Genomic DNA, 22,373 nt, shown 5'->3' on the forward strand with positions numbered 1-22,373 from the left:
ATGTGCACAAATGCATACACACATGCATGTACACACACATGCATACACATGTGCACAAATGCATACACACATGCATGTACACACACATGCATACATACATACATACATACATACATACATATATACGTACATATATATCATGAACTAACTGTTACTTTCTCAGATGCAGCACAGAATTTTGTCAGTGAACAGGTTGCGGTCTCAAAGCGACGAAAATATTTTGGCAAATTAAATTTAAATGTTGAAGTGAATCTAACGGTTTTTGTGTGTTTCTTAAATGGCTTATAAACACCATCCACGCTGCAATTGTTTTCGTTCCAGCACACAATCTCAGATCAGGTCGCTTGCTATGCAAGTACATCTCCGTATGTCTACATATATATATATATATATATATATATATATATATATATATATATATATATATATATAATGTATGTATGTATGTATGTATGTGTGTGTGTATGTGCAACATATAGAAAGGTGTGTCCTCCAGTTGGAGGATTGAAAAAGTATGCCAAAAGAGTTCATACTGTTCCTCCTGCCAATCTGCACAGCTCTGCATTATGTAATAGAATGTGTAAAACTTACACTGGGCTCAAGGATCATTCAAGGGACACACATTGCATCAACAATAATTTATTTCAGTGAATCATTCAAGCAATGTCATTGCTCATATATGAGAAAGCAGCTAAGATATGTATGTATGTATATATGTGTGTTTGTGTGTGTGTGTACCTTTGGAAATGTGCTGTGCGTGAGAAGACCCGGCAAGCCAAGTAAGATCGTTGCCAGTGCCCCTGGACTGGTTCTTGTGCGGGTGGCACATGAGATGCACCATTTTGAGCGTGGCCGTTGCCAGTACCGCCTGACTGGCTCCTGTAGGATTTTCGAGCGAGATCGTTGCCAGTGCCCCTGGACTGGCTTGTGCGGGTGGCACATAAAAGACACCATTTCGAGCGTGGCCGTTTTCGTGTGGGTGACACGTAAAAGCACCCACTACACTCTCTGAGTGGTTGGCGTTAGGAAGGGCATCCAGCTGTAGAAACTCTGCCAAATCAGACTGGAGCCTGGTGTTGCCATCCGGTTTCACCAGTCCTCAGTCAAATCGTCCAACCCATGCTAGCATGGAAAGCAGACGTTAAACGATGATGATGATATATATATATATATATATATATATATATATGCACACACACACAAACACGCATATGTATTCTTATATAAATTTGTTTTGTGGTGTGTGGTGTAATGCGTAATGTTTTGCAATAAATCCATGTTGCAAGTGCATGGAAGAATAGGCAGAACATGAGAGAAAGGAAGCATATATATAATGGTAGAATAGATGTGATTACGGTAAAGAGGTGAAGAAAACGTTTTCTGGGATGGTTGAGGTGGACAGTAGCAAGAATAAGTGATAGATTAAAAATGAGAAGTAGCCTAAGGAAGATTGACTGATGACAGAAAGAATGTGAGTATAGTGTGTATTGCATACAAACAGGTCCAGTGCAGTGTTTTATACATAAGCCTTGTGATGGGCAAGAGACGTTGAGTGATGAAGATGGGGATTTTGATGCAGATACTTTCCGTATCATCTGCCCTAAAAGCAAGTGACAAGTTTTATGGGAGATGATTGATGAGCTTGTGAGTATGTTAAACAGTTTCTGTGGTGTGTGTCACACTTTTGTTGGCAGCTATTAACAATGACATTAACACTTTCCATAATTATTAGCAACTCATCATTACTTATCCCTAAATTAATATCTGTTGCATTAAGACTACACTCACTCCCATTCTATCTCCTTTCCTTGTCATAAATACACAACCACCATCATTTCATTTGTATACACATAGCTCTCTGTGGTGATATTGTCAATTAAACAATTAAATGTTCTGCAGTTCCAAATTTCTCTTCACAACCTCTCAATTATTCTTCAAATTTCTGTCACCTGTCCATATCTCAATTATATCCTGTTAATTATATTTGTACCTCTCAACTTTTACACTCTCTATTTTAATGATTGCTTCCATATTAGCCAAAATTATTTCCCACACTCACTATTCCACTTTCTTTTCACAAAACCAAGTGTGTGTGGTATTGATATTGAATTATACTGAGTATATTGTAAATAATTTATTATTGCATTGATGGGGATATAAAATTAAGATAATCCTCTTTTCACCTGCTGTTTTTATTCTGAACATAGAAGGATGAATACAAAATAGTTTCACAGATAAAACGACTGATTGGATAGAGTATAGAGTCATCAACTAGTGGATTATAAATTGTAATAAACTGAAAACGATTTGTGCTTATGTTTGGGAACAGAACACTTTGTCTCTCATTATTTCAGTTCATCTACTTCGAAGATACAAAACAATATTTTCTGTGAAATTTACCTGGGAGAAAAAACTATCTTTTTCAGGGTGAAATTTAGCAAAAAATGACTTTACTATTAATCATTTGAACTCTTGAAATTCACTGTATGTTTACATTTTTTATTATTTCTTCCATTTTGCTTTGCCTTCTGTGTTTAAATGCTTATTAGAATCAATGCATCATATTATAATCCTTCATATGTTTACATGATCTTATCATTCATTGGAGGTAGATTTGCCATATGAACTCCAGGACAATGCCTCTTCTAGATATACACATACATAAAATTCAGTGTGAGACCTAAAGAAAACCTTATCAGTTATATAGTACTTTCAGTGCTTACACATATAAAGAGAGCTTTCGTGTAGCTTCAACTTATAACAAGTAAAGTGACTGGTCATGCAAGAGTTAAGTTACTTAGCAGACAATTGATAGCAACAGTTAGAGACATAAACCATACCACTCTTTATTCTATAAGGTGACATCTTATCAACTTGGTAAATTAAGTTTATCTGTGAGATATCGGAGAGACAAATTCCTGGCAAATCCCTTGTAGTTCCATAAATTTTTATTCACACCATTAAAGCAAAAAATAGTCATTATTCAATGCAGCCTGCTATGACACTCATTTTAAAACTGTCACATAATTATTTTCACCTTTAAAGGATCATTCAGTTATACAAAAATTCTTGGCATGTTAATGTAATTTCGATAGAATTTAATTACCTTTTTTTCAAAACTTCTTCAGTTCTTTGAGAATCCTTAGGTTTATTAGTGGCAAAATTTCATAAATGATTTAATTCCTTCAACACCTTCACAAATAGTTAGCACATTTAATTTTTTATTGTCTATTTTTTTTTTGACAAGAAATTTTTAATTAACTTATAATTATCAGTAGAAAGTCATATTACAGCAACAGGAGACTTTATTGAGTTAAGTTATCTGTAACAGGTGCTTTAATTTCCCCCGTGGAAGGAAAGTTCTGTGACTAGTAGCGAAAAGAGAGATAAATAAATATATTGAAATCCTATTGTTGCTCATGATATCTGATGGCATTGTAAAGCTACATTACATGTGTATCTTTACAGACATCTTTGTGCTATATTTGATTAACTCTGAGCTGCTTTCTATGAACTGAATAAACAAAATATACAACAGAGTGGATGACAAAGAAAGTAAGCTGGTGTAATAAAATATTCATGCTGTATATAAACTTATACAAATGTGGAAGTCTACACAAACAATGACATATCTATCTATATATATGGGTGTGTGTGTTTAATATACGCACCCGCACGCACACACACACACACACATACACACACACACACACACACACACACACACACACACACAGAAGGAGAGACAGATAGACAGACAGAAAGATCTGTATATGTTTATATATTTAATAACGAGATGATTCAGCTCCAAATTACTCAAGTTTCAGGGGTGCAAGTGTGCATTTACATCTTCAGATGCGTGGAATCAGGATAGGAAGAATTTAAATATGGCTTCCAGGTGGGAATATTTACAGTGGGCCACCATTGGTCAGTTCTATTCAAATGATTTGTTTGATAAAATAACAACAAATAGTTTTATAACTGCTACTACATAGTGATGGTAAGAGTACAATGGTTATCAGGAATTCAACAATACACGGACAGGCACTCATGGGCATTGGACATTTTTGTTATGGATATAGTGAGGGAGGTTAATGTCAAATATAGAGCAGTGATTACAAGACTTATGAGAAAAATGTAAATATTAATCCACGCTTTAGTGGGAATAAATATCAGCCCTCAATGCTTTAAAGATGAGGGAACAACAAAAGATACAAAAGTATATTTAGATATTTTGATTGAGACAAAAAAAATATGGAACAGTGTGTTAACTGTAAATCTATGAAACAGATAATAAGCATTCACAAAATCCTTGAAATCAGTGAGCTCTTTCAACTGAATTATAAGCATATAGAACTAATACTTGTAAAAAGCAAATGTTTAGTTTTAATTTGTTTGAACAACAATACTTCCTGTTTACGGTAGTAATCTCTAGAAACATTTTTCTTCTAGCTCCTGGCATCTCTGTTCAGAAGTAATTTTGTCATAATGAGTTGAAATTGTTATTATTTTGAAGTAATAGTCCCCAGGTAAGGGACAAAATGAAGTCTATAAAAGCAATATATGAATTAGAATTTGCTAGAATGAGATAAAACACTCAATGTATTTAGTCTGGTACTTTACTGCCTCTCATACCAACAGTGGTAGACATAACATCTGAAAACTAAAGCTTGAGTCAAGTGTCAAGGAAGTAATAGGTTGGAGTTATACATGAGTACATATCCTCAAAGCTAGAGAACAACAACAATGTTGACAAGAACAATAACCTTTCTGGGATCTGAGATAGATACCTTACATCTCACTAAGAAAACTGGGCCTTTGTTATGCACGTACAGAAGTTAGCTGCTAAATATCTGGTCAGCAAAAGTTATAAATGTACCTCAAACTTCCCTATTGAGATAGAAAATGTTGATTGTACCATATTGATATAGAAGATATTATCTACACCATAGGGAGCTTTCTGAAAATGTCCACATGCAACTACCTTCTCATGAAATATGGCATAATGTATTCATTTTTCTCTTTATTGTTCAATAGGTGTTGTCAAGTGAAATGAAAGAAATGAAAACCAAACTGAAAGGGCAATGAAAACATATAGTACATGGTATAAAAAAAATGCAAAATGAGTGTAGTCATTTCTTTCATTTCACTTGACAACACCTATTGAACAATAAAGAGAAAAATGAATACATTATGCCATATTTCGTGAGAAGGTAGTTGCATGTGGACATTTTCAGAAAGCTCCCTATGGTGTGGATAATATCTTCTATATCAATATGGTACAATCAACATTTTCTATCTCAATAGGGAAGTTTGAAGTACATTTATAACTTTTGCTGACCAGATATTTAGCAGCTAACTTCTGTACGTGCATAACAAAGGCCCAGTTTTCTTAGTGAGATGTAAGGTATCTATCTCAGATCCCAGAAAGGTTATTGTTCTTGTCAACATTGTTGTTGTTCTCTAGCTTTGAGGATATGTACTTATGTATAACTCCAACCTATTACTTCCTTGACACTTGATTCAAGCTTCAGTTTTCAGATGTTATGTCTACCACTGTTGGTATGAGAGGCAGTAAAGTACCAGGATAAATACATTGAGTGTTTTATCTCATTCTAGTAAATTATAATTCATATATTCCTTTTATAGACTTCATTTTGTCCCTTACCTGTGGTTAATAAAATAAAACTACATGCATTGATGTGTTTAGTTTCATACTTATAAACTCTGGTTTTAGGCAGTGAAATCTGTTTTCTTACATACACTTCATTCCTTATTTCTTTCATGTGTTAATAAAATAAACAAAACAGTAAAATAGCAAGGGTTTATTTTATTTCTTGTTGACCTTTCCACTTCTGATCTAATTTTGTGCCTATGGAAGATGTTATTTTATACTTAGAATGTTAAATGCTTCATTTCTTCAGAGAGTTCAGAACTGAATAAGATTAGTCTGTCATACCACCTATTTTTACACCAGAACGAACAAAAAGCTGGCTCCTCCAACAATACATGTACTGTTATTTGTCTATAGAGATCCAAATGGAATTTAGTGTGATTTTAAACAATTTATTTATTTGTGTCTCACCACCAACACTGAAAATATTCCCCATCCTTGGGGAGCTTGGTGCATTATAAGAGCATAAGAGCCTGTCAGTGTGCATCTACGGTGGGATAAAGAATGAATCAGTAATTTATTGATAAGCAACTTATCTAAAATTTCTGTTCTGGTCCTAATGTTTAATCAACTTTTCCCTATGGACTTTAGAAATATTATCAGCAAGTAGTTTCAGATTTAAAAGCTATTAGAATTTCACCCATCTGGGATAGATTTTTCATATCTCATCCAGAAACATTAGTAGCTGTCTCCAAAGTGTAAAGAATAAACAGTATTTTTTCTCTTTAGACCAGTATTGAATATCTGCATATTTTATATCATTTTAGATTAGCTTAAGTTTATTGGAACTGTGAAACCTTTAAAGACCCGATGATTTTAGTAATAAGAAGTGCTCACAAACACTTGTAACATAGAAGTACTAAATACCAAAATCTTGTAGTAAACATTTGTGATGTTCTATAGCTCCAATTACTACAATCTTACTGGAAGAAAATGTCAACATTTTAACATTATTGTATGCATGCAATAATATTTTTTTCTACTCTCGGCACAAGGCTCGAAATTTGTGGGGAAGGGGCCAGTTGATTAGATCGACCCCAGTATGCAACTGGTACTTAATTTATCAACCCCAAAAGAATGAAAGGCAAAGTCGATCTCAGTGGAATTTGAACTCAGAATGTAAAGACAGATGAAATATGATTAAGTATTTTGCCTGATGTGCTAACATTTCTGCTAGTTTGCCGCCTTATGCATGCAATAATATTATATAGTGATTGTTGCTTTGAGCATTTGTATATCAATAATTTTGGCATTATGGAGTCAACACACTCACTGTAGTTATATACTCTGTTTTCTTTACAATAATTCAGGTGTAGAAAATATTTGAATGGAAAGGTAGCTCCAGCAACAACTTAACAATTTTTTTCCACTGCCTTCATAGATACAGCTATGCTGATATCTTTGGTTAATTTTATTTTAGGGATTCATTCTACCTGTTTTATTCATACTGGAAAATATTTTGGTCTACTGTCATTATATATTGAGCCCAATACTCTTGTAAATGGTAACATTATATTTGCACAATCAACTCTTCACTGGTTATAATTCCATTCACATATAGGATGCATTATATTAATGAAATATCTGATTGTAATTTTTATCACTTTTTACTGTTTGAATATATATATATATATATATATATATATCAGATATTTCACTCTTAATTAATTATTGTAAACTTTTAATAAGGAAATATAATTAATAAATATATTAATTAGGAAACTTAAAGCATGTAATTGTAAAGCTACATACGTATCAATGATGACATCTTTGTGTTAGTTTGATTAACTTTTTGTTCACTATTCTGTGAATTAGATAAACAGATTATACATATAATCGGAAATGTGACAGATATCGGTAGACATAATATACTACTCATATATACTTCATGAATGCTTAAAATCGAAACATACACATCATCATCATTTTGTGTCTGCTTTCCATGCTAGCTTGAGCATGTTATATACGGCCTGGTTCTCTGTCACTTATGACAACAGGTGTTCTACTTCATCTGTTCAATGGAACACCTTGCTTGTGAAATTAACATGCAAGTAGCAGAGCACTTTACAGACATGCCTTTCTCTAACATTGTTCTCAGGGAGATTCTGTGTGACACACTGAATGTGACAAAGCACCTACAACTCATTTTCGCCAGCAGAGTAAACTGGAGTGATGTGAAATAAAGTGTTGAACTCATAAACTTATGATTATGAGCTGAACACCATGACTTCTAAGCCATGAGCCTTTATAAATATATATATATATATATATATATATATATATATATATATATATATATATATATATATATATGAACAAATGAGAGAAAGAGAAAATGGAATTCATGAGATTCTTTATTAATCAAAACAATCATTTTGACCCATCATACGTCGGTCTCTCATGGGTGAGATTCTGGACAACTGGTTATGGTGCATCATTCGGTACAAATGTGTCCCATCAGGTAACTTTTCAGAAGGTACCTCGTGCAATAAACTCAGGTCTGGTTGGTTCGATTATAATGTATTTTATTATTTGCCTGTAGCTAGTTGCATACAGGGTTTCATAGTTTGGAATCTATATCTATACTGTTGATGACATCAGGTAGCTGCAGACAGTCAATGTGCATTAGTCAGCGCACTACCTGGTGTATACCCAAGTCTGGCTGTGTGGAAAGAAGCTTGCTTCCCAAACACATGGGTAATTGTTTTCTACTATAGCCTTCAGCTGACCAAAGCCTTGTCAGTGGATTTAATACACAGAAACTCTGAACTTCACATATATATATGCTCAAGCTAGCATGGGACTTAACAACTAGTTTTTATGTGTTTGCATCCCAGTAACTAAGCAGTTTGGCATAAGAAACCAATAGAATAAGTAACAGTAATGGCCACAGTCTAATGACTGAAACAAATAAAAGATAAAAGATATTTTTGGGGTCATCCCATAAATAATGTGTTTTTTTTTATACTTTTATTTTTCAAAATTAATAAAAACAAAGTTCCTTTTAATCTAAAATATACTCTCCTTCATTTTCTACAATGATCTTCCATCTATCTGGTAGACTTGTAAGGCCCCTCTTCCAAAATTCACTTGTCTGAGATAAAAAATACTCTTCCAGTACTGTTTTGACCTAGTCTACAGAATTCGTATTTTTTCTGTTCAAATGATTTTGAAGACTGTGGAACAAATGGTAATCAGATTGGGCAATGTTTGGGGAATATGGTGGGTGAGTCATCATTTTCCATTCAGATTGCTCCAACCTTTGGAATGTCGTCCTCGCTGTATGTGGCCGAGCATTATCCTGATGGAAGAACATCTTTCATCTTAAACCGCAGATGGTTGTTTTTCTTCTAGTGCTGACTTAAGCCACTCAAGCTGCTCACAGTAGATCTCCTTTGTCATCGTTTGGTTTGGGTTTAAAAGTTCAAAGTGGACTAAATCTTTCATATCTCACCAAACAGTTAACAACATCTTATGTGGGTGAAGACCTTCTTTTGCCTGGGATGTTTCTCTTTTCCCTACCCACTGTCTTTAGCACTTGATTTTTTTTATAGAGAACTCATTTCTTGCCACCAGTCATTATTTGGTCCAAAACAGGTTCATTCATGGGACGTGACAGCGAAGAAGAGCATGCATTCACTCTTTATGCTCGATTAGGCACAAAAAGTTTGTGAGGAACTCATTGACTGACAGTGACGAAGAGCATACATTCACTTTCCGCATGCAATTAGACTCAGAAAGTTTGTGAGGAACCTATTGACCCAATTTGCTGACTTTTCCGGCAGTGTCAATGAATGATTGAATGACCAAATCCAAGTTTCTCTGCTAGTTCCTCAACAGTTATGATGGGATTTTGTTTCACCAGGGTTTACAGGACGTACTCGTCGAACTCTTCGGATCTTCCAGGATGTGGCATGTCTTCTAGGTTGTAGTTTCTGGCTTGGAATTTCTAGAACCACCGTTGACACTGGTTTACACTTATTATCCAATCCCCATATACTGAGTTAATATTCCTCACACTTTCCATTGCATTGTTGCTTTTATTGAACTCAAAAATATACTCCTTTGTTACTTCTATTATATCTTTGAAAAAATAACTTAAAATCGAACTGCACTCTTCAAAATTTGCACTAAGAGAAAATTACTACCTGCTATAATAGCAAGTTGATACAGGTAGCTTATCCCGTACCCCACCGACTTTTAGTTCATGCAACTGAAAAAAACTGCATTATTTATGGGACGACCAACATGCATTTAAAACTAATATTTATGCATAATACAGTAGTGTGCAGTTTTAAAGGCATTTGCTATGAAACTCCAGCCAGATGCAACTGCACTGCATTATCTTTATGAATGTAACAATAAAGACTATAGCCCTGTTTCAGTTTGTTGACCACTCATTAGATGACTAGTATCTTCTCAACTTTCTACCCACAGTGAGAACTTTACGGTAATTGCAATTTTAATCAAATGGAAACCAGAACTTTATTCTAATGGCTAGACTAATTTTTATATGTAGAGTATGCAAATTGGTTTATCTATTACAAACAGCCAGTATTTTTGAAGAAGACTAATAGTAATTGGATGATGCATGGAGTTCGTTCTTATTGGTGAGATCATATCATGTGATCAAAGATTGCTATAAGATAAATAGGTACAGGAGGGCTGCTGAATTTTTATTTTTTCTTGGTTGGTGGGTCTGAAGGAAGGGGCAGTGCCCATGATCTATGCTAGACATCCAAGACCAGAGAAATTGATGCCTTTACTGTTGCTCTTGAACATTTGAAAGTCAAAACTTTTGGAAAAAAAGATGTGAGCAGTTAAGGATTTCTACTGTGTTGACATTCTAGTAAAGAAGGACCAAACACTATGATTAGCTATATTAAGGGTATGTTTTAACTAGGAGAGATCCTTAGTGATAGTTAGAGTTAACAATTGGAGTGATTTTGATGTCCTTAGCCATAGTTAAGAGGAGTATAGAGTGATGATGACTTTATTTTTTCTTTCCTGATATGAAAAATTGAGAAATAATTGTGTTTTCTTGATATTAAAAAGCACAAGATATCCAAATTGGTGAATGCTTTTGTGGTCTGTATTCATGGAATGAGTACTTGTTTAGCATATGGTGTCTAGGCTACAAATGGATAATGCATGACTGGAGAATGTTAAGGACAAATAAATGTTCTGCCATCTGTGTTAGACTGGGTGTTGTTAGATGTATTGGCATGTAAGTCATTGATGTATTGAGGGAAAGACAGTGAGAGACAAAACCAAACCCCGGGGCTTACAAAGTTGGTAGAATAGGAGACAACTCTAATGTAATAGGGAGAATAGCTTTTCTTGCCCTCACTAAAAGTGTCAAAACTTGCTGCTCAACCAAATGGTTCCGAGTTCAGTCCCACTGTGCGGTACCCTGGGCAAGTATCTTCTACCATAGCCTCAGGCCAACGAAAACCTTGTTAGTGGATTTGGTAGATGGTAACTGAAAGAAGCCCATTGTGTGTTAACATACATACATACATACGTGTGTGTGTGTGTGTGTTTGTGTGTGTGTGTGTGTGTGTGTGTGTGTGTGTGTGTGTGTATGTGTGTGTGTGTGTCCCTCACCACCACTTGACGACCAGTGCTGGTGTGTTTCTGTCCCTGTGACTTAACAATTTGGCAAAGGAGACCAGCAGAGTAAGTACCAGGCTTAATGAAATAAGTACTGAGGTTGATTCAGGTGACTAAGAAATTCTCCTAGGCTGCAATCTAATGACTGAAACAAGTAAAAGATAAAAGAAAAAGAGGAACAATGAAACTGAACTATTGGCGGATAGCTTAAAATTGGATAATAGGATGCTTCATTGATGACTGCAGTATGAAACTTAAGTCTTTATGTAAAGGGCTGCAGTGTGATGTTTTGATATATGCAGTTTTTCATGAAAACAAAGGCAGGAGTTATGTGTCTTGGACTGCCCCTTGAATATAGCCCAAGTAATTCTGAACAGATCATTTCCTGATCCACAAGTTTGCAGATGAAACAGGACAGGAAGGTATAATTTTTCTCGTTTCTAAACCTAACGGAGTACATATGTTAAATGAGCCTTCCATTGAAGTCACTGGCTCTGAGTATTATGTAATTCTTTGGAATACTTTCAGATGGAGTGAAAATCATGCTATAAATCACTGCCTCAGAAAAGCAGAACCTTCTCATTGGAGTAAAGGATTGATTTCAGTCGTTGAAATAGGAACTGCATAGTTGGACATTTTTTCAGTTGTAGTTTGTGATGTTGGAACAGATATTGTCTAGACAGTATTAACTAACCCTAGCGTTATGCGCAATACAAAGTCTGTGTGCTTGAAAAATGGTATTTCATGAAGAATGAATATTTTATGACTCAGTTTATAGATCAACTGAGGGATTGCACCAACTTATATTCTTCCTAACCCTCTTCAAGTTAAGAGCAGAGGATATTTTTATGTGTGCTAACTGCTCTTTAATGTTGATTCTTGCAAACATGTTGTAATGGGATGTGACTCTATTAAGATATCATCTTAGAATAAATAAAATATTCTTCAGTTACTCACATCGACTAGCTTCTTAATTTTACGACAATTTACAGTCCCCTCATTAGGCTTCCAAAAGCCCATCTTGTTTAAGACTTTTGTTGTTTTAAAATGTGTAATAAACAGTTGAACAAATAGAGCTGAATAAAATAAATACTATATTGAAATTTGTACTGAAATCGATATGAACGAGTAAATCTGTGAAGGTGAAATTCTAGCAAAGTTGCTGTTCAACAGCCAAAACAGTATAGGCATGTGTGTGTGTGTGTGTGTGTGTGTGTGTGTGTGTGTGTGTGTATGTGTGTGTGTGTATGTGAGTGTGTGTGTACGTGTGCATGAATGAGTATGTGTGTGTGTGTGTGTTGCTTAATGTTGAATGAGTGAGAAACGAGTGCTCAGTACATGTTGCAGAGGATATAGATTTTATGGCTTCAGCTTCAATGGTATATATATATGTATATATATATATATATATATATATATATATGCATACATAATATACACACACTTATATGTACACGTATACATACATATATGTACATATATACATATATATGTACACATATACAGAATTTTTATAAATAAGGAACAATTTTTCATCCAGTTATATTAAAAACACGACTATGTTGGATTTTGTTCTCTTTTAGACAGATTTCTCATATTTCTGCTGCTAGTTGTTTATGTTTAGAACCATATGTTTGAAATTTTCATAATCTTGTCTTTAAAATAATCTATTCTAGTGACATGTCTGTGCATTCTACAGTAAGTTGTAAAGGATCTTGGCAATAGTTCTGTAATTGTTAAAATCAATAATACTAGATTCAAAATTATATAATAACAAATTCTGATAGATTTCACATCATGATATGTTTTATGTGTGATGCATCTGTGTTTTCAAATGAGGTTTGTATTTTACCATTAGTAAAGCTTCTATAATTATTCTCATTTAGTGTAGAATTCTATAGAAAATTGTACTGCTGCCAAGTAGTATTTTCTATTCGTTTTTTAGAGTATACTGCATTATAATGAGTTACAATGGCTTCTTGTTGCAAATTCTAGGTCAGTCAATGAGAAAGTGCTGAACTTGTGTGTTTGATGTAACAGTTTAATCATGAAGTTTACAACTTTTATGGTTATATTGAAATTTGCATATTAAATTGGTTGTCTGAAATTTATTTCAAAAATGAGATTGTGAAAGTCTCAAAATGTCAGTATAATATTTAGGAACATTACTTATAATTACAAACCAAATATAAAGGATTATTAGAGAAATATGAAAAATCCTGAATAAAAAAAAATCAAACCTGAATATAGTCATGTCTTAAATATAAAATGTTGAAAGAAAATCTGTTTCCTATTTACACATATGTATATGTGTGTATGTGTGTATGCACGTGTGTAGAAAAATGTATGAGAGTGAAGAAATATTGTCTCTCTAGGATCAATCTTGAAAAATACCAGAGAGCCCAGTTTGAAGAAGAAATAATGATATAAGAAATGTAACTGTAAAGCAAATCTTATGTCACTATGAAATGAGATTTCCATTGTAGATGGAACTGAAGTAGAGAAACAAGAAAAAGGAAAAGAAACACGGAGAATTCTATCAGCAAGGAATAAAAGCTTCATTCAAATTGGTTTCAAACATAACCACAAAACTAACTGAATGAGATATTGTTGGCAGATCGAGGGAAGTACAAGCTAGAACAGCAGAATAGTTGCACAATATTATTGATTCAACAGGGAAATAGTTGTTTAGAGTATAAGGCTGTCTGATAGACAGATGCCTTTCATTTGTCATCTATGTTGTAGTTGTTTAAATTTAAGTTGTACTTATCTAATGTGTCCTCTTCCTTTATGATTGTGAAGTGTGATTTGAAGGTGATTTTAGTTGTTATTTCTCACAGATTGGGCGACCATGCAGACGTTCCCTAGTCGAATATGCTGCCAATATTTAGCTCCAGGTCACCCCAGTTTGACAAACCTTTAATCAAAAGCACAACCATTTTGTAATGCTAAATATTTCAGAAAGTTTTAAGATAGTGGAGTACAATAGGGTGAAAATTTAGCTGCTATTTCTAGCAGCTGAGTAGACATGTAGCATTTCCTTGATTGGTTTTTATCTATATGATTGGAATATAGTGTTTTCAGAGATTCAGAATTAACATTATATTCTCAAGTCAATAGGTGTCATTGAAAAACACAATTTCTTTGATAAAATTTTGGTTATGTGGAGTATTTAATGTTGCTAGTAGTGTTTGTCAAAGACAGGCCAAGCATGTGCTGGAAGTATTTTTTGGTTAGAGGCAGAATTTTTGGTTAGCGTATATGAGAATAAGAAACAGAACTATAAAAGATTGTACTATAGTTCTGTTTCCTAGACACATATACCATTAAAGCTTTGTTGACATGAATGTTTTACCAGTTACTACACTCTGTTGTTAGGATGTTTTTTTTTTCTATAAAAGCATAATAAACTTCAAATTTTTCTTAGAAAAACTATACAGAAGCCCACTGTGAATGTATGTGTGTGTGTGTGCATGTTCAATTCCAGTGCCACCGAATTGGCTTCTGTGCTGGTAGCACATAAAAAGCACCCCAGGAGCATGGCCAATGCTAGTGTCACCTGACTGGCTCCCATGCTGGTGGCATGTGAAAAGCACTATTCAAGCATGGTCAATGCCAGTTCCACCTGACTGGCTCCCATGCCAGTGGCACATAAAAAGCACCTACTACACTCTCCAAGTGGTTGGCGTTAGGAAAGGCACCCAGCTGTAGAAAGTATAGTTGCTGTTATTGTATTGCTGTCATGTCCTAGGTGTACCTTGCTTGCATGAAAACTATGATCGAAGATATTCTTTCCATGACTATCACTTCTTTTTAGAGGTGTGTAGGATTATGTTATTGTTTATTTAAGCTATGATTTAAGAGACCGTAACTGCTATTTTTAGCAGGTCATCTCTGTTCATAGAAGCTTCCGCATTTTCAAATGAAGGGAATAGCAATTGCTAGCATAAACAAACAGATATTATTTGATGCTGCCAGCTTCAGTAAAACTGTGAGAGGGAAACAAGATTATGGGCCTTTGCTTTTTCAATTAAGATCTACTTTCTCATGGTTTAGCAGCAATTCCATTAAATTTGCAGAAACATAAAATGACTATTAAATAAGAAAACAGTTGTTATAACATAGGGTATATGAGATAGATGCCATGGAATTTGCCCAATAATTTATATCTCTTACACCTCACTGCTTCACTTAACAGATATGTTTACCAAAATTTATGACCATTTAAAACACAATTCTTGCTATTAGCTATTGTCTTCCTAGTTAAATCCCTATATCAATATTTGATAATAATGTTGAGGATGATGAGGAAGATGATGATGACAATGATGATAATGACGACGATGACGACGACGACGACGACGATGATGATGATGATAATGATGATGATGATGATTTCAGTAATATTTCCATCATAGTATTTCTCTACCATTATATTTCTTCAACAAGGAACATTGGCAGCATACACGGGAAAGAATATATAAATGGATGAATTAATTAATGTTTATGAATGCTTATGCATTGAGTGGCAATGTGTGTGTAATATACAATAGCAATATTTGTTGAAGGTTTCCTTTTACAGTTCTTTGAAAACATATATTGAGATTTACATACATTTAACTATTACAGGATCAAACATATTTCCACACCATCATTATCATCACAGCCATTGTCGTTGTCATTCTCCACATCATCATCATCAGTGACATTATTATCACCTCCAAACTCCAGCCTGGCTCAAGTATGAACCAGGTGCATTTTATCATGCCACTAGCTTATTAAAATACAACCAGCCAATGATGTAAAGTGAGGGATTGTCAATGGCAGGGATTAAGTGTCCTTGCTACTTTGTATCATTTTTTTAAATATTTGGAGTTACAACTCTCTTACTACAAGCCACATCATAGGTTACCTGTGGTGTGTCTTGCAGTATCCATGCTCTCTCTTGTCTCTTCCTTTACTTATATTTAACAGTTTTTTGCAAATGTAAACTCTTTTTGTCCCCACTTGGTTTATTGCTAGAGATTACTCGTGCCAAGACTAAGGTCTTAACTTCTACCCTGTATATTATCATCATCATCATCATCATAATCATTACCACTATTTAACAACCATCTTCCATCCTGGCATGAGTTAGGCAGTCCAACAGGATGTGATGAGTTGGTTGCCTGCAGAATGCTCCAATATCTGCTTTGGCATGGTTGCTATGACAAGATACAATTAATGTCAACCACTTTACAGCGTGAACTGGATGATTTTCTTTCTTTTTTTTGTGTGGTATCAGCACTGTGATACCCCACCTCAACTAAGTGAGAGTATAGTAGAGAAAGAGGCAGCTTTATGAAAGAAGTGACAGGAACAGGATTTTTGCAATAGGGTAGATGCAGGACACCTCACATTATATATTTGTGGAAGGGAATAATTGTGTTAGGACTGAACAAAGAGATAAAGAAGGTGGTGACAGTGCGTCTTATTTCTTTACTGCCCACAAGGGGCTAAACATAGAGGGGACAAACATGGGATTAAGTCGATTACATCGACCTGAGTGCGTAACTGGTACTTAATTTATCGACCTCAAAGGATGAAAGGCAAAGTCGACCTCAGCGGAATTTGAACTCAGAACATAGCAGCAGACGAAATACCGGCGTGTTAACGTTTCTGCCAGCTCACTGCCTTAATGGTGACAGTGTGTCTGAGTGTCTTCTTAAGACACACAAGAAAAGTAAATAGAAGAGTGTGGGGAGTGGGGACACAAGATCAGAAAGACTGAATGCATACAAGTTGCAAGAGTGTGTTAGGTGAGTTAGAGCTGGAAGTTGTGAATAATGTGCAAGAGTAAATGTAAGTTGGAGGGAAGATGATAATAATGGGAAGTGGATGCCAATAAAAGTGACTTAGGGAAATGGAGGTGATTGATGACTGGCAGTTCTGAAAGAGAGAAGAGCAGAATAATATTAATATAGTTTATAGAGTAAAGATGGGAGGTAGGGAACTGACAGGTGGGGCTGGTTGGGTGGGTAAAACTTACAAGTGTGTTGGGGTGAATGTGAGATGTATATTGACAGCGATGTAGGTGATCAGAAGTAAATAGAAATGAGTTATCAGAGGGTGGTTCAGGGGAGAAGAAGAGATAAACTTATAACATAAAAAAGTTTCTGAAGGGGGACCAATGGGAAATGTGAATAGGGGAAGGATTATGTCAAGAATTAAGGTTGGATGTGTAAAGGAAGTTCTTCCAGGAAGTGGGATAGATAACTGGTAGCAGAAAAGAGAATGAAGTCTAATTCTGCTCTCATTTAATTACAGCAGCAGTGAGTGTCTGTGCATTTGCATATGTGCACATGTGCCACTCTGTGTGTATGTGTGTGTGTGTGAGTGTGTGAGTGCGTGTGCATAGGTGTGTGTGTGTGTGTCTGCATGCATGCATATATTTATGTATGAAAATGCATTCAACATTTATTATGGTGCTTCAAGTAATATAGAATTGAGCCCTGTTGATATATAAATTAACACACAGACACACATATACACAAACACACATATATATATACATAGACACACACACAGATGTATACATGCACATACATAGATATAGATAGACATCATTATGCTCCTCCTTATTTCTTAGCATTTCCTGCTTGAAGCTGTAGGATTTTAAACTTTTGTGAAGAGAAGGCACCATAACAATTCCTGATGATTCTTTAATGAGAAACAGAACAAGTCACTTCAATCCTCCCTGCAAGCCTCCAAAGACTTTTGGTCTATACTTGGATTCTAGCAAAACGAAGTGTTTGAGTGTGTGTGCTTTCATACATAAAATATATAATGAAGAGAGAGTGAGGTGCCTTTCATATATGAATTTCTTTGTTGATTGCTAAGTATAGCCTTAATTATAATCAAAGTGGTCTATTTTGATTGAAATGAGAGCAATTTGTAAAAGCTGCTATACACAGGCTTCTCCCTTTTTGATACCTATAACCAAGATCTGAGAGTCAAAAACAGAGCTTTTATGCGATCATTTATTCTGCCCAAAATAGTATCTAAATCTCTCCTGTACGACTTCAAAACAGATAGTACACATTCAAGAAGCCCTTGATACACAAAAGATCATTGGTTCATGCTTAAAATGTCTTTGTAGACCAGTTTGATTAGATTGACTTGCAGCTAAACAAAAAACAGAAACAGCAACAACCAAGATCAAAAGTAAATGTCAGTTAATTTTTGCATAAAGTTATTACCATGGCTGTGTGATTGAGAAACGGGCTTCTCAACAGAATTCCACTGCACGGCTGCTATGGAATGTGTCTTCTACTATAACCTAGGGTAGACCAATGCCTCATAAGAGGAATTTGGTTGCCACCATCATATATGCACACACACACACACAGACATGCACATACACATATACACACACACAAACAATTAAACAAGTGTGTTTGTTTTTTTGTTTTCACATTTACACAGGTTAAGCAGCTGAAATGTTGGGTTAATTCCTCCATTAATAAAAAGTTTGGCTTTCCAATGGCTTGCTGGGAAGTGTGAGCAGTGGAATAAATTAATGACTTGAAATCAAAGGGGGTTTGGCAAAAGATAGGGCATCCAATAATAGAATGTTACATAAGTAAATCTAATCCAACTTGTGCTAGCATAGAAACAACAAGAGTAAGAGTGATGTTGGCTTTGGTGATGGTGATGGTGGTGGTGGTGGTGGTGGTGGTGGTGGTAGCAATTCTAGGAATGATGACAATCATACTGGTGATGAGGCTGGCTGTACTGTTACTGTTTATGAGAAAGTAGCACCAAAATTAGAAGATAGATGATTTAATAATGGATTTAATGCATCAATCTATGAAGGTGCTTATGTACTTTTACACAGCAAGGAAACAAAATAAGATATATGCATATAATCATATATATATATACATACCTACAAATACTTATATAAATTACGTATGTATGTGTATATGTATGTATGTATGTATGTATGTATGTATGTGTATATACATACATATATATATATACATATACATATACACACATGTGCAAATATATATATACATATACATGAATGTATTTACACACACATACATGCCCACATAACTGATCAGAAAATAAAACCTGTCAACAAGGAATATGTATAATAATTATTTTCTTAAATTTTTATATATTTTATACATAATATATATAAATAAATATAATATATAATATATTTATGTATAAAGTATTTTCTATGTATTTTCATTTCAGTTCCTTTTGTTGTTGTTGTTGTGATTATTAATAATATTACTATTGTTATTATTATTGTTGATATTTTTTCAACGTATTATATCAGAAAATATAGTTTTGTTCAAACTATAAAACTCTACAGAAAACTATAAAACTACAGAAATACTTAGAGATAAAACAAAAAGCAAAATGAAGAAGGCAAACCATGTAGGAAATAACAAAATAGATTCATCTCCATTACCACGTTTATCTGTGACAAGATGATACGACAGAAATAACTTCTGTTAAGCTTTATTCTCTGAAATGAAAATGATGAAATGATCATAAAATTATATTAAGAGCTCATAGCATACTTTATAAGTTTATGCAAATATATAATAAATAAGAGAGGTTACTGCCATGTGTCATATTAAGATGGAATATATAATCAATACATGCTTAACATGTGGTGCAAATTTGGTAAAGTTCCAATTATTTATTGCATATATGTTGCATTTTATTTTTGCTTGCTATAATTTAATATTATTTTTCTGTATAGTTGCAGGTGGTGGTTGTGTGTGTGTGTGTGTGTAGTGATACTGAGGATGATGATGATAATGTTGGTGATGATAATGATCCCTACTATATTTGTATATATCTATATGCACATATAATACACACACACACACACACACACACACACACATATATATATATGGTTTAGTGTTTTGAGAATTTAAACTGAAACTTACTTGAGAAAATTTCCTTTCACAGATACACTTTAACACACATGGAGAGACACACATATAGACACACAACATGTGAACAGGTATACGTACATTTTTAAAATGAAGCAGAGCTTAAGAATGAGAAATAGAATTATTTTATTGGATTCAGTTTTTTATAGAATATTTCATGTAAATCTTAAAATATACAGAATAATCATATGTGTGGGTGTATGCATGTGTATGTATATTTACATTATGTGAGGTGTAAGATCTGATAACTAAAAACTTGCTACTGGTAACCATGAAATCCTGTACAACCTATTGCATGGTCAGGTCATTGGCAAGTATGCTGATAACCCCATTTGGCCTACTTGGTTGAGGAGGGTAATTTTTAGACACCATTCAGGAAGAAAGAAATCTCTCAAAGGGTAGATGAACTTATGAAAGTCAGTGGTCATTCAATAGTGTGTGTGGGTGTATACACACACACATATATATGTATGAATATACACACAAACACACACACACACACATGTAAATATATAAAATTTAAATTTAATTTAAAATAAAATTTAAAATAAGCAGAAAATGGAGAAAACTTTTGATCAACAAACAAATTGACCAACACTGGTTAATCATTTTTTTAATACAGACATGCATAGATGTCATCTATGCATGTTGTCCTCTGCGAAGACAACAGTTAAGCCCCCCCCCCCAATGGCAGTATTGTTTCTAATATCCCTTAGTGACCTATCTAGGGCTTCTAGTAGACCATGATGTGCCATCATGCATTCATCCCAGACAACAAGTGTAGTTTAGAGTAGAACTTCTGCTGTCAGTAGTCGTTTTGAAATATTACACTTTTGGGCATCACTGAAGTGAGTTTCCTTGAGCACAAATAGAGGTAATTTTCTTTGTGGCCCTTGTTTGTGGAGATAAATAAGAATGTCTTCATTTTGGTGGCATGGCTGAAAAGAGCGAACGATTAAGGAACATATAAGATGGAAGACATAGCAATTTGAAGTTGTACATTGCATAATTTGATTTTTTAGTAACGAATGAAAAGATGTGGAAAAATTCATATGTCAATTTGTATAGTGTTATTATGAGAAGCGGTAAACTGTGAATGATTTGGCTATGTTCTGTCTTGATAAGCTGATATATAGTGGAATGGATTACTGGTGTAATGGAAGTTATTGTTTGTCCAGAAGTAAAGGTGGGGGGGGGGCGAAATCTGCAGGGAAGTGATTTATGTTCTTAAGAAGGATCACAAACTATGTACAGTTTCATGGAATAAAAAGGGGTTAATATGATTTTGCCTAGAAATCAGATATTCAAAATTATAATTCCCCACTTCCCACTGTAGATTCCTAATTTTTAACTGTTTTTCAAATTTTGTTTTTATGCACGTGGTAAAATATAGAGATTACAAATATGGGAAATATAATTTGCTTTTGAAAATTTAATTTTTCTGAAAGAAATATTGAATGCCTCTTCCCCCACCTTGGTGACCCATCAGCTACCCACTTTGAGGTGAAATGCAAATCTCCTGTATGGAAAACATAGGGATGTGAGTAAATTGAGGAAAGAAATAAGTTGGGGGTGGGGTATGGAAATGTCATCTTGGACATGCTAGAAACAACAAGCAAAGGACAGGATTTCTGAGATAACTTCCTTGAAAGTTTAAATGGAAGATTAGGTTTTGAAATACACTCATCACAAACAAGAATGACAGAACAGAGGATGGTAATTTCCGTAGGATTTGAGCTGTAATTTAGCACATAGCAAAATATGACATAATTCATACAGAACTCTGTGTGTGTGTGTGTGTGTGTGTGTGTGCGTGTGTGTGTGCGTGTGTGTGTGCCAAATGAAGTTATTTTTGCATACTTTTCGAATTCCAAAAGAAGGAAATGTAGTGAAGTTGTAATATGTTGACAGCATAAGGTCTCCGTACTTTACTAGAAATTGAAACAGAAAGATAATGCCTAATTCTACACATGCATGAAACATGGGATAAAAGTGAAAATGACCTTAAAATTGTGTGACATGACCTCATTTCTGGGGTTCATGGTGTCCCCTTCTCTCCCACTTTGCCCCTCTCTTTGTGCTGGCTTTCTTTCACTTTCAACTATAGAACATACATAGGGTAT

The sequence above is a fragment of the Octopus bimaculoides genome, chromosome 18, assembly GCF_046866305.1.
Source record: "Octopus bimaculoides isolate indiv1 chromosome 18, ASM4686630v1, whole genome shotgun sequence".
NCBI classification, from domain to species: Eukaryota; Metazoa; Mollusca; class Cephalopoda; order Octopoda; family Octopodidae; genus Octopus; species Octopus bimaculoides.